At 37.5% G+C, this 13074-nt stretch overlaps 1 protein-coding gene across 6 annotated transcripts in view; it reads right to left on the reverse strand.

The window, feature by feature from the left end:
* Positions 1-13074, reverse strand: part of RGS6 (regulator of G protein signaling 6) — a 250971-nt gene that overhangs the window by 154739 nt on the left and 83158 nt on the right. The gene's annotated exons all lie outside the window — the stretch shown is intronic.

The following is a 13074-nucleotide window of genomic DNA, read 5'->3' on the forward strand; positions in this document are numbered from 1 at the left end:
TTTTTGATTTAATATTTAATGTGCATGTACATCACTTTTTAGTAGAAAAAGTTACTCAAGCTTTTCATAAATTTAGATTAAAATAAAATAAGTTATTTTAAAAGTTGCTAATCATTCAAACTAGCTTGGACTACAGGTACCTTAGTTGACTAGCAAAGATGCTCTTGATATTCTTCTGAATCTTTCCTCCCTTAGAACTGTGCTTCTAAGTTATGTGGAATAAATATTGCTGGCGCTACCCTATATGGATTCTCAGACAGATTCTGGAATGAGGCCAATGTGCTAATGTCGTCCAAGTATTTTAGCTCTCCTCATCACTAAAGCAACAATTCTCATCTGTCTACAGTATTCAAGAGTAGGACTGTTCTCCCAGGCAGGTTTCCAAGGCTGGCCTCTTGTGAAGAAGACCAGGACTTTCTTTTGATAGGCAGTAAATCAGAAAAGATCACGACGACAAAACCAAACAGGTAGCTGGTGCCTCTATTCCAATATTCCAGAAGTTGAAAGAGCAGGTATTAAAATAAGAAGGTATCAGATAGTTGTCTCATTATCTACATGTTGAAAATGATATCTCAAAATCATAATCATACTATGGTAAATTGCATTATTTCCCCTGAGAATGATAATTAGTCTCTCTAAAAGCTATGTAGTCAAGAAATTTTGGGAATTGTAATCTTGGCATAACTAGAAAATGCCAGATTAGGGAAGGCTGGTTTAATACATCCTACACAGTGGTGAAATGCAAAATTTGTTACTACTGGTTCTGTGGGCGTGGCTTGGGGGGTAATGTGACTGGGTGGGCATGGCCAACTTTTTTTTTTTTTTTACTTTTAAAACCATTTTTTCTACAACCTCTTCAGCTGAAGAGGTTGTAAAAAATGCTTTAAAAGGCTCTGTCTATCAGGCAACTTAGCTGGGATTGTCAGAGGCTTTTAAAAGCATTTTTTCTACAACCTCTTCAGCCAAAGAGGTTGTAGAAAAAAATGCTTTTAAAAGCCTCTGACGATCCTAGCTGAGCCACGCGATCATCAGAGAAGTTTTTTTTTTACTTTTAAAAGCATTTTTTTGGCCGAAGAGGTTGTAAAAAAAATGCTTTTAAAAATTTAAAAAAAGCCTCTGATGATTGCGTGGCTCAGCGGGGCGGGGGGGCAGAGATTTTTGCTACTGGTTCTCTGAACCACCCGCTGCCATCGCTACCAGATCAGGTGATCCGGTCCGAACCGGGACCATTTCACCCCTGATCCTACAGTTTTTTGCTAAAGAGAAAGTGATTTAAGCTTAGGAAATTTTAGAAGGGAAATGTCCAATGTTTCAATGTTAGTGTCAGGGTTCTGAGTAATGGGCCCAATCAATTCAGGACTCTGAGGCTGTGGTTTTTCCTCAAAGATCCATTTTATTGGGTACATCATATCGGCACATTGAAATGTGAAACCAACTCTGAATAATTCCCGCACCTTGGTACAATTAAAAAATAGATATTGTCCACCCCCCCCTTGTGTCACAGGTCACATTAACCAACCAAGCAGGTGATAAGCTTCTCATCACTCCCTCCTCCCAACGTTGCTAGAGCACGTTGAGCTGACCTTGGTTCTCATGAGCTGTTATGCCTGGTACTGTAGAGGAAAACATTCTACGTTCTTCAAATCCCCCTCACTCTCCGCCCCACCCCCATACGCATGGCAACTTAGAAATGAAGCAAAGTATGGCTTCGGCTAGAGTTGTTTTGACAGTTAGAATATATATTATGTAAATGGGAACACAGGACAAAAATGAACTTTCTTCAGCTGACATTTTCTCAGGCCAGTTCTTTTCTTCCAATTGCTGCAGGGGACAGGACAATAACATGGTGGCTTTTGAAAGCAGGATAACTTTGTTTTAGCTCTTTGGGGATTGGAAATTACTTTTTTTACTAAAAATAGGTTCACTAAGCCTTAAAAGGCTTCTCAGTACGGTTCTCTGTTACAGCTGCTGAACAATGCAAGAATCAAATAAAATGAAATGGATCGATATAACAGCCTGTACGGTAAAAGGAACACTGGATTCTTAGCAGTCATTCCCCCCCAAGGCCCTGCTTGAATCACTGCAGGTTTTTAAGAAGAGACTGGACAACCATTTGTCTGAAATGGTATAGGATTTCCTGCCTGAGTTGGGGGTTAGACTAGAAGACCTCCAAGGTCCCTTCCAATTTTGTTATTTTTTATATGAACCAAAAATTCAACTGTCTCAGCTCAACAAGTCAGATTCTAATATGACAAGGAATCCTTCTAAATCTGTCCTTTTGCTAATTATATTAAATTGCTTTATATTAGATTGCTAATATAAGATACTAAAAAACAGGAGTATGAACATCTGTGGTATTTAGACAATCTTTGCTGACCAAGGTACGTACCTGATTTAATACAACTCTGTTAATTCTCTAACTCAACTTTAATGTGGATTTTACTCTCCTCAATAGAGTGCAAAATTATTTGCTTAAAATATCATTTTATTTTGATGAATAGAAACAACAGAAAAGTTAGACAGTTTCAATGATGCATTACTGAATTTTAATGCTAAACAAATGCAAATAATGAAATTCCGTATCCAAGGAATTGAGTTAAATTTGACTGACTACTTCCCCCAAATTATTTATTTATTATATATATATATACACACACACACACACACACACACACACACATATATATATATATACACACACATACACACAAACATATATATATACTTTGAAATGCATGAGGCAATGATAAAACACTGAATAGTAGCATAAATAGCTCAGTAATTGACAAATACTTCAATTATAGTTTCTAAAAAAAACAGGAAGGAAAATAATAAAGGACCTCTCCTTGTTTTCATATCTTACATTCATTTCCCAGCCTGAGTACTTCGTGGACTCAGTTTTCTCAAAGGCAATCTTTGTAAAAAGCTATTCTCTATTAATTAAAAAAAAACTATAAAGTTTTCATAGAATCCATGGAAAGATTTTCTCTGTAAAATTACTTTTTACATTCATATTTAGATTTAGGGATTTGGGGAAATTTCATATTTGGAAACTATTTCAAGTTTTCAAAAAATAGCAGTCAAATGAGACAAACCTTCTAAGCTTATGACAACTTCACTGAGATGGAATTGGAAATCTACAGTCATAGCACTAACAATAAGCAAAAAAGTTTGAGAGAAACAAAGGAAGCTGGGAAGGAGGGGAACCAGAGAGAAAGGATAACAAGAGAAAGGCAAAGATGCAAGTGGCCATTTATCGCTATTTATGCACAAGAATTCACTCTTTTTCCCCATTCTGAACTTGATGCTGTGCTTCCAAAAGGGGATGGAGCTGATATCAGGAAGTACACCGGGAAAAATAACACCCCTAGATTTCATTTAATTTCCACTTAAATAAAAAAACTCCATATATACTTAGTACCCATGCCCATTTATTACATTAAAAATGACAGTTCAGCAAAAAAATCCTATTTGATCCACATAACGAGCATGTTCAAGGTCCCATTGTCAAAATTATCTTCAATTGGGCAACTTCGGAAATTTGCCTTTTCTGCAACTGCTCCTATTTTGTGGAATAGTGTCCTTCTGTCAGAGCTCTGACTTTCTGTGGCTTAGGAAAGCCCCAAAACTGGCTTTTTCAGCAGGTCTGGGAGCAAGTTGTTTTGCAATCCTGCACTGATGTTAGGATATTATTCTCGGATGTTCATGCTGTTTCTCTTCTCCAGTTGATCTATTTGGCTATCACAGTTTTTCCATTTTTTCTATTGCTTTAATATGTCGTGTGTCACTTAGAGTTGCTCCTATGATTGAGTTAGCTGATAAATTGTTTGAATGAACAAATGGACAAACAAAGGTTTGGAAGGATCCCCTAAGATAATTGGATACATGTTCTGCATCCTGGCAATTAAGATCAATACCCCAGAGACAACAGTTACTTCCATATCAGGTTCTCTGTATTTTTAAATCATCTGTCAATGGCCTTCTTGGTATCTGAGGTGGCCAATATAAAAAGGGCCTTTTCACTTTGGAATGCCATCAGGCCTGGCAACCAACACTGGATGGAATCAATGGAGCTGCTGGCACCTGGGTCTGGCAAAAGCTGGAAAGCATGGAATTGTTGAACAGATTGCACACAGGTATAACAAGATCCAGAGATCCTCTGGACAAATGGGGGTATCTGGTGGTTTCTGCCTGTAGTGATTGTTGTAACAGGCAGACAATAACATATATATGTATATCTGTCTTTTCAGTCCTGATCAGGGACCTCATGGCAGCGCGACAGAGCACAATTAATGTTGCTAGTTTCTGGCAAGTTCTGCTTAACTTGTACATATTTTAATCTTGTATTTTATATTTTAAATGTCGTATAGTGTGCCTTATTTTAATTGTGATGCTTCTGACACAAATAAACAAATATCAGGCCTGGCGATTTGCCTGATACCAGCTTTGAGACCTCGGACAAAATCTGTTTTTATTTACTCGGGCTTTGAAAGTGCTTCTGACTGCACTGTTGGCTCTTATGCCTTTGGACATGTGTTTGCATTCGATCTATGGATCCCCCTGAAATCAGTGCTAAAGGAGCATGAGACAAAAATAAAACACATAAAGGAAATACAAGGCCGGAGAGTGGTATACGGTCAGTGGACAATCCAATTCCAGAGAGAAATATGGAGACAGGGAGATGCACAAGTTTCAGGAAAGGAAGAGACATAGAAGAGAGGTTTTCCCACAGTTCACTGATAGAGGAAGGCTTTCTCAGTTCAGAAGTACTAGCCAAATGCTGGCTAGGGACCTCTGGTTATTATTTATAGCAGATGATTTCTTATGACTACGCACAAAGGCAGGCTTTTGGGCATGTGGGCAGAGGGTTACTATTTATATCTGTATTTCTTGCTTTTGAATTAAGCATGTTTTAGTAAACATGAAACAAATAAGCTGAGAAAACAAGCACCATTTCGGAATTCCATTGTGCTTTAATTAGTAGTCTGTTTTAAAAGATTCCATTCTCATGGTGTGTCTGCATTAAATTGTTTACACTTAACATCTGTGCTATAAAATCTTCAGTAATCAATTTATACATTCAAAGATGGTCTTCACTGTGCAGATTTTTTTCCTACTAAAAAACAAAATAAGACAGCACTGAATCAAAATCCTAAAAACCATGTGTGCATTTTTTTAACTAATAGAATAGAATAGATTTTTTTATTGGCCAAGTGTGATTGGACACCCAAGGAATTTGTCTTGGTGCATATGCTCTCAGTGTACATAAAAAGAAAAGATACATTGGTCAAGAATCATAAGGTACAACACTTAATGATAGTCATATACAAATACGCAATCAGGAAACAATATCAATATAAATCATAAGGATACAAGCAACAAAATTACAGTCATACATAAGTGGAAGGAGATGGGTGGTGGGAACGATGAGAAGATTAATAGTAGTGCAAACTTAGTAAATAGTTTGACAGTGTTGAAGGAATTATTTGTTTAGCAGAGTGATGGCATTCGGAGAAAAACTGTTCTTGTGTCTAGTTGTTCTGTGTGCAGTGCTCTATGGCATCGTTTTGAGGGTAGGAGTTGAAACAGGTTATGTCCAGGATGCGAGGGGTCTGTAAATATTTTCACAGCCCTCTTTTTGACTCGTGCAGTATACAGGTCCTCAATGGATGGCAAGTTGGTAGCAATTGTTTTTTCTGCAGTTCTAATTATCCTCTAAAGTCTGTGTCTGTCTTGTTGGGTTGCAGAGCCAAACCAGACAGTTATAGAGGTGCAAATGACAGACTCAATAATTCCTCTGTAGAACTGGATCAGCAGCTCCTTGGGCAGTTTGAGCTTTCTGAGTTGGCGCAGAAAGAACATTCTTTGTTCTGTTTTTTTTATGACGTTTTTGATGTTAGCTGTCCATTTTAGATCTTGCGATATGGTAGAACCTAGAAATTTGAAGCTCTCCTCTGTTGATACTGTGTTGTCTAGTATTGTGAGAGGTGGAAGTATGGAAGGGTTTCTCCTAAAGTCATAATGAGAGATCATGTTCATGTATTGGAACACATTTCTTCATGTGACCAAGTTATTGCTTTTAGCATGCTTAAATTAAGTGAACTCAGGAATTTTTAGAGAATGTTGACTGAAATAGCACAGAAGTTTGCATATCAAGAGGAAATGATAATCTTGGAGAACATTTTTTTGTCAGCGTTGAATAGAGTTATCAACTTATTTCTCCCAATTCCAAATGAGCTAAAGTATTTTTGTTTAAAAAAACCTGCCACTTCTTAATAAGAAGCTTATAAAAAATTAGCCTCAAACTGCTATTAAGGGTGAAGGAATAAAAAGCCATATGCAATGCATTTGTACAATCATCCCACCTATCTTCATCCAAAACATTTTAGGGAAAGGGTACATCTCTTACTCATATGTACCACTCCTAGATATAGGTAGTCCTTGTTTAGTTGCAACAATTGAGACCAGAAACTCTGTTGCTAAGTGAAGCAGTCACTAAGTGAGAAATCATGTGATCATGATTGTTCTTTCCTTTTCCCTATTTCCTCACCCTTTGGAATGGCCATTCCAGGACTAGGATAATTAACAAGAAGGGGATTAATGTTTGAATTTACATTTATTGGAGAGGAAGGGATTTCAGGAGAGCAAGCAGTCTCACAATGCACATTGAAAGCAATGCACTGGCACCAGCTGGGTAGCCGATTACTGTCTTGTAATCCCTTCCTTTCCAATCTCTCTGCTCTGATTCTATCTCTTCTTGTGGTAAAGAATGATGGCTTTTTATATATAGCTATTTTTGCTTCTTTTGACAAACATTCATTCCAATTTGTTTATTTGTAAAATTTATTGGCTGCCCATCTTACCATGCCATTTACTAACACATAAATATTCACTATTGAGTCTTCATTAGAGAACAGTTGCCTGGATTTTTCTTTTTATTTCTATGGGGATAGAGCAGAAGTACTTTTTTCTTCCTTGGGTTTTAAGTTAGTACAAAACAGAACCAGGGCGTCTGTTTTTCTTATAACTCCTTCAATATTAGGCCTGGCCTTCAGGAAATTGACCTTGTAAGAGGCACTTCTATGATGTATGCAATTTCACCTAAATTATCTCCTCTCAGGAAAGGAGATGAGAAATAAATACTTTTCCAGTGAAATGTTAAATGTTTTCTTCCACAAGTCACATGCACACTATCCTCTAAATGAGTTTTCTAACTCTTTCTTTCATTTAACAAAACAGGCAAAAGCAATTGGGGGATGGGAGAATCACAAGCTGATATATGTAAATTAAATGAAGCTCGTTTTACTCATTGATGGGTCTCATTCCCTTTCAATCAGAATTGTGTTAAATAGAAAAACCCCTGTAGTTTTACATTTATTTTTGTAGCCTTTTCTTCTCCAGAAAGGAACAATAACGGTATTTTTCCAGTCATCAGGCATAAATGCTATCTTCATACACACCTGAAATATATTGCTCAGTTACTCTGCCAGCAAACCAAATCCATATTTCAACATTTCTCCACTTGCAGCCTTATCATTTTTCAACATTCTCACAATCTTTATCACTTCCTTTTCATCAGTTGCTCTTGGACACTAACATTTATGGCACTGACTTTAAGTCTGCTTTTGAAATATCATTCTTTTTCCAAAGTATGTCTTCCAGCATCAGTGTCATCTTAAATAATTGTATTGCTTTATTTTTAATTCCATTCACCCTGCTGGTGACTCCTTCTTTGATCCTTTTTGCAAAAGAGGCTTATCTTCAACTGATCAGGATGTTCTTTTCCATGTGTGTTCCAAGGTCCTAAGAAGCATTAAAATGTCAAGAATTCTCAATCACTAGTAATTTTATAAGAGTCTTTTGTAAGTGGTTGGCTACTATTAATTTAAATGTCTACAACAGGGGTCTGCAACTTTAAATACTCAAAGAGCCATTTGGACCCGTTTCCCACAGAAAAGAAAATATCGGGAGCCACAAAACCTGGGTGGGTGTGGCCAACTCGATGTCACTTACTTCCACCAGTCACATGACCCCCCCTAGCCACGCCTACCAGCTGGTCATTAGGTCAGAGAACCCGTTGTTAAAAAAACACCGGGAACCACAAAATCCTTTTGACCTCCCTCTCTCCCCCCTCCCTTCCTCCCTTCCTCCCTCCCCCTCTCTCTCTCTCTCTCCTCTCTTTGTATCTCCCTGCCCTGGCTGCTTCTCCATCCCCCACTGTCGCCCTTACCTTCTCAGGCCAAGTGAGGAGTGACTGGGAGGGAAGGGCGAGGGGTGGGGCCAGCCAGTGGTGGGATCACCTGACAGGGAGCCACAGCAGAGGGCCCAAAGAGCCACATGTGGCTTCAGAGCCGCAGGTTGCTGACCCCTGGTCTACAACAACTTGGCTTGGAGTATCTCATACTTTGATATAGTCATGCATATATATATATACATACATACATGTATGGATATGGATATGGATATGGATATGGATATGGATATGGATATGGATAATTTGTGTGTGTGTGTGTGATATTTCCTAGTTTGGTAATGAAACATCTGCAAGAAAACCACTAACCTCAGAAACCACCAAGGACATCACTCTTGCAAAACTTTTTTTTTTTAATTTCCATCAATTACTCACAATGTTTTAAGACATCCCCTTTTCTGATAATAACCTCTGCAACTATATTTTTGGAGATACACATTATACTATAACTTTCTGTAGTGCTTTTTTGCAGCAATCATGATCTTGCATGCTTTATTTTCATCCACAACACTGTTCATTTCATCATTACATTATTCCAACTTTCTCATAATTTCTTTTAGCACGGTGGCGCTTTGTAAGGTATTTCTTTTCACTCTGTTCCAAGGAGCTTCTGCATCATATTACCTTATATCAACTTTCCATTTCATTCTGTCAATATTAATTTATATTCTTATGCATTTTAATAAAGCACTTGCACTTTTCCTTTACACTTGTTCTTTTATTTTATTTCTATTTCCACTGGGTTCTCAATGTTCACTGAGTTTGCTTGCTTTCCTATCAGTGGTGAAATCTAAAATTTGTTACTACCGGTTCTGTGGGCGTGGCTTGTTGGGGGGAGGGGTAATGTGCCTGGGTAAGCATGGCCATTTTTTTTTTTTTTACTTTTAAAACCATTTTTTCTACAACCTCTTCAGTGAAGAGGTTGTAAAAAAATGCTTTCAAAAGGCTCTGACGATCCCAGCTGAGTTGCCTGATCGGCAGAGGCTTTTTTTCTTTTAAAAGCCTCTGACGATCAGGCAACTCAGCTTGGATCGTCAGAGGCATTTAAAAGAAAAAAGCCTCTGCCGATCAGGCAACTCAGCTGGGATCCTCAGAGGCTTTTAAAAGCATTTTTTCTACAACTCTGAAGAGGTTGTAAAAAAATACTTTTAAAAGCCTTTGAAGATCCCAGCTGAGCCGCACGATCATCAGAGGCTTTCTTTTTTACTTTTAAAAGCATTTTTTTTGGCCGAAGAGGTTGTAGAAAAAATGCTTTTAAAAATTAAAAAAAAACCTCTGATGATTGTACGGCTCAGCTGGGCATGGAGGGGGGGGCAGGAATTTTTGCTACCGGTTCTCCGAACCACCCGCCTCCATTGCTACCGGATCGCGTGATCCTGTCCGAACCGCTGTTTCCTGTGTATATTTTATTACCAGTCTGTTTATTAATACCAAATGAAACCACTTGAACAACATCTGAAGTGTTCTGGATTGTTATCAGTGACAACATTATTACATAAATTACCGTATTTTTCAGAGTATAAAATGCACTCCCCTCCCCCTAAAAGAGGCTGAAAATTTGGGTGCGTTTTATACTCCGAATGTAGCTTTTTTGAAGCTTTTTTTCAGCCCTAATGAGGTGCTAGCGAGTAAAGCGATCTTCCATGCTTCACCTACTTTTCTCATTGCTTCTCTCTCCCATGATCAGCTATGCTTTAGAAGCTGTTTTCTATCTCTAACCTGGTGCACGCGTGCACACACTCAAAACCAGCGAACTAATATGTTGAAGCTGGCCAGACTAAGGACGCTAGCCAGATGAATACCTGGTAGGCAGAATTTTTTTTTCCTATTTTCCTCCCCAAAAACTAAGGTGCATCTTATATTCTGGTGCATCTTATACTCTGAAAAATACAGTACATAAACTGTGCCCAAGTTGGGGCTTCAAGTAATGTTGGGATCACAAGTCCTGAAATTTATGAGAATTTCCTAAAGATCATTAAATTGCATAAGGGTGACATATACAGGTAGTCCTTGACTTACGACCACAATTGAGCCCAAAATTTCTGTTTTCAAATGAGACATTTGTTAATTTTGTCCCATTTTACGACCTTTTTTGCCTCAGTTGTTAAGTGAATTGATAAGTTAGTAACCAGGCTGTTAAGTGAATCTTGGCTTCCCCATTGACTTTGCTTGTCAGAAGGTCGCAAAAGGGGATCACATGATCTTGGGACACAGCAATGGTCATAAGTATGAACCAATTGTCAAGCATCTGAATTTTGATCAGATGTTCATGGGGATGCTGGAAAGTTCATAACTGAAAAATGGTCATAAGTTATTTTTTCGGTGCTGTTGTAACTTTGAACTGTTACTAAATAAACTGTTGTAAGTCGAGGAATACCTGTATTGTTATTTGGTATGACAGATATTCCTGTTGAAAATATGTTACATTAACTACTGAGCAGGAGGAGGGCACTTATCCTTATTGGGACTCCATAATACTGTAGTGTAGTGCCTCCTATTGATCAATAGCTATTATAACATCTTAATCGATATAACACCCTCCCTCAAGGGAAGGCAGTCTACGGGCCTCTAATATAAAGGTCAGACCAACGACAATCATAAAACTTTCTAGTATGAGAGCATATATAAAAAAGGAAGGTGTATCTGCATATTTTGAAAACATCTAGTTTTTAAAATTCTAAGCATCTGAACATACTAATCAAATCTCAAATTGCAGAATGAAGCTGTCTACGTTCAAACTCTCGTATATTACAACTGTAGTCGAAGAAGCTATTTGCTGATTTCGGCTCCATTCTAAAACCATTAAGCTCAGGATGTATTGATTTTCCCCAGTCTAATAAAAACCAGTATAGAAGGGGTCATACATCAGCATATCCAAAAGCCTGCAGATAAAAATACTTAACTTTTAACTTTTAGTGGAGGAAAAATCAATATAATCAAAATAAATATTCACCTATGAATAATGTATATTCTCAGGGACTCTCGAGTTGATTAACTTTTAAGAACACTCTTGGGTTCACAAAAGTAATGAAACTTTACAGGTTGCTCAAAGAGCACTGCTCGGAGACAGAGAGAGGTAATTTATCAGTGGCCTTGTTTTTTTCCCCATGTAAACTGAGAGAAAAGAACAAAGCCTGGAATACAGATAAATCTGATGATCTCCACATTCAGTGGCTGGATTTTATCACGTCAGAATATGAAATACTGGATTGTAAAACCCAGTGCCAAAAAAATCTTCAAAATCACATCCCCAAAAGAATCCAGGCTCTCAAAAGTCTAGCCTGACCTTTTAATGTGGTGGTTTGTAAATAATGCAATCAACTCTTTTTGGGACTATATTGTTCAAGCAAAGAATTTAAAGCTTGCATTACAGATACATTACAAAGTGTGTATCATGAAATTCATCATGCTGCAAACATATTCCTTCAAAATATTTCCAAATCAACATGTCCCTGGGATACTAAATATCAGCTGTAGATAGATCTACTAAAAAGAATGAAGAATATTTGCTTTTTAAAATAGAATAAGTGAAAATGGATGACAAAAAATAAGTTCCATTTAATTCTCTCAACTCTTCTCGGTCCTCCAATTGCAAAGGGGCTTCTGTCATTTCATTTTTAGATCATCTGCTTTGTCCTGTGCAGCATGATTAAAATATGAAGCAAAACTACAGGTATTCATCTGTGGAGGTGGTCAAAAAAAGGCAAGATGGTGGCCATTATTAACATTGTCACAGCTGATGTTGAAGGTTTTCTTTTCACTATTTGCAGATCTCACTGTACAAAACAATACTGTATTAGACTCTTTACTTGAACATTATATTTCCAAAAAGAGTTGGTTGCACCAGCCTTCAAATTGGAGCTGCTGTAATCAAAGAAAAAATAATGATGTTAATTTATTTGTAAAAGATGGAAGTTTGTTCCCTGGTTTTAGATGCAGAGGCTTTTTGAATCATGCAGCAGGGTTAGTTTTCTTCTTAACCCTATAGATGTGTAATAAAGGGAAAGAGACTTTGCTATATTTTTGCTGGATTAATAGAAGCAATTTCTGATTACAAAGCTCGGACACAATTTATAAATTCCTAGTTAAATAAGTAGCAGCAATAAAATAAGTGTCTGCTACACTTCCTCAAGTACATACTGATGACTTAATTTATTTTCATATACAAATGTGCAAGAAAACATCACAGACTTCCCAATAGACAGAAATAAAAGCTTTCTTGTACTTACACCTAACCACACAGCAAACAGGATTAGGAGAAAGATGTATCTTCTATTTACTCAGCAACCAGATTACATTTTTTTGATACTGGCTTTAAACCAAATAGCAAAGCAAAGAGCAAATGGATAAACAGTTAAAGCAAACCACTTGCATTAGAGGTCTTGTGTTGAGCAAGTGATGGATATCATTGCTAAAATGCTAGATATTCCTAATGGCTCACTAAAAAAAAATACTATTATAAAAATAGCTTGTGGTTCATTCAATCACCAGGATATGTCAGTAGCAGAAGGAAAGAAAGGGAAACATTCCCGCTTCCTTCTTTCTATCTCAGATGCTTGTGTTACCAAGCATTAATCCAGCTATCAGGAGAGCAGCATAAGATAATGGCTATGAATGTTTTTGATAAGACTCTCAAACTCTACACCTAGATTTCCCCCTTTCCTTATTTGTTTCCTTATAGTGTGTTTCTCTAAAGCAGGGGTCTCCAAACTTGGCAACTTTAAGACTTGTGGACTTCAACTTCCAAAGCAAAGCGGGCTGAGGAATTCTGGGAGTTGAAGTCCACAAGTCTTAAAGTTGACAAGTTTGGAGACCCCTTCTCT

This window comes from Pantherophis guttatus, chromosome 1, assembly GCF_059756535.1.
Source record: "Pantherophis guttatus breed Tessera chromosome 1, ASM5975653v1, whole genome shotgun sequence".
Taxonomy (NCBI): Eukaryota; Metazoa; Chordata; class Lepidosauria; order Squamata; family Colubridae; genus Pantherophis; species Pantherophis guttatus.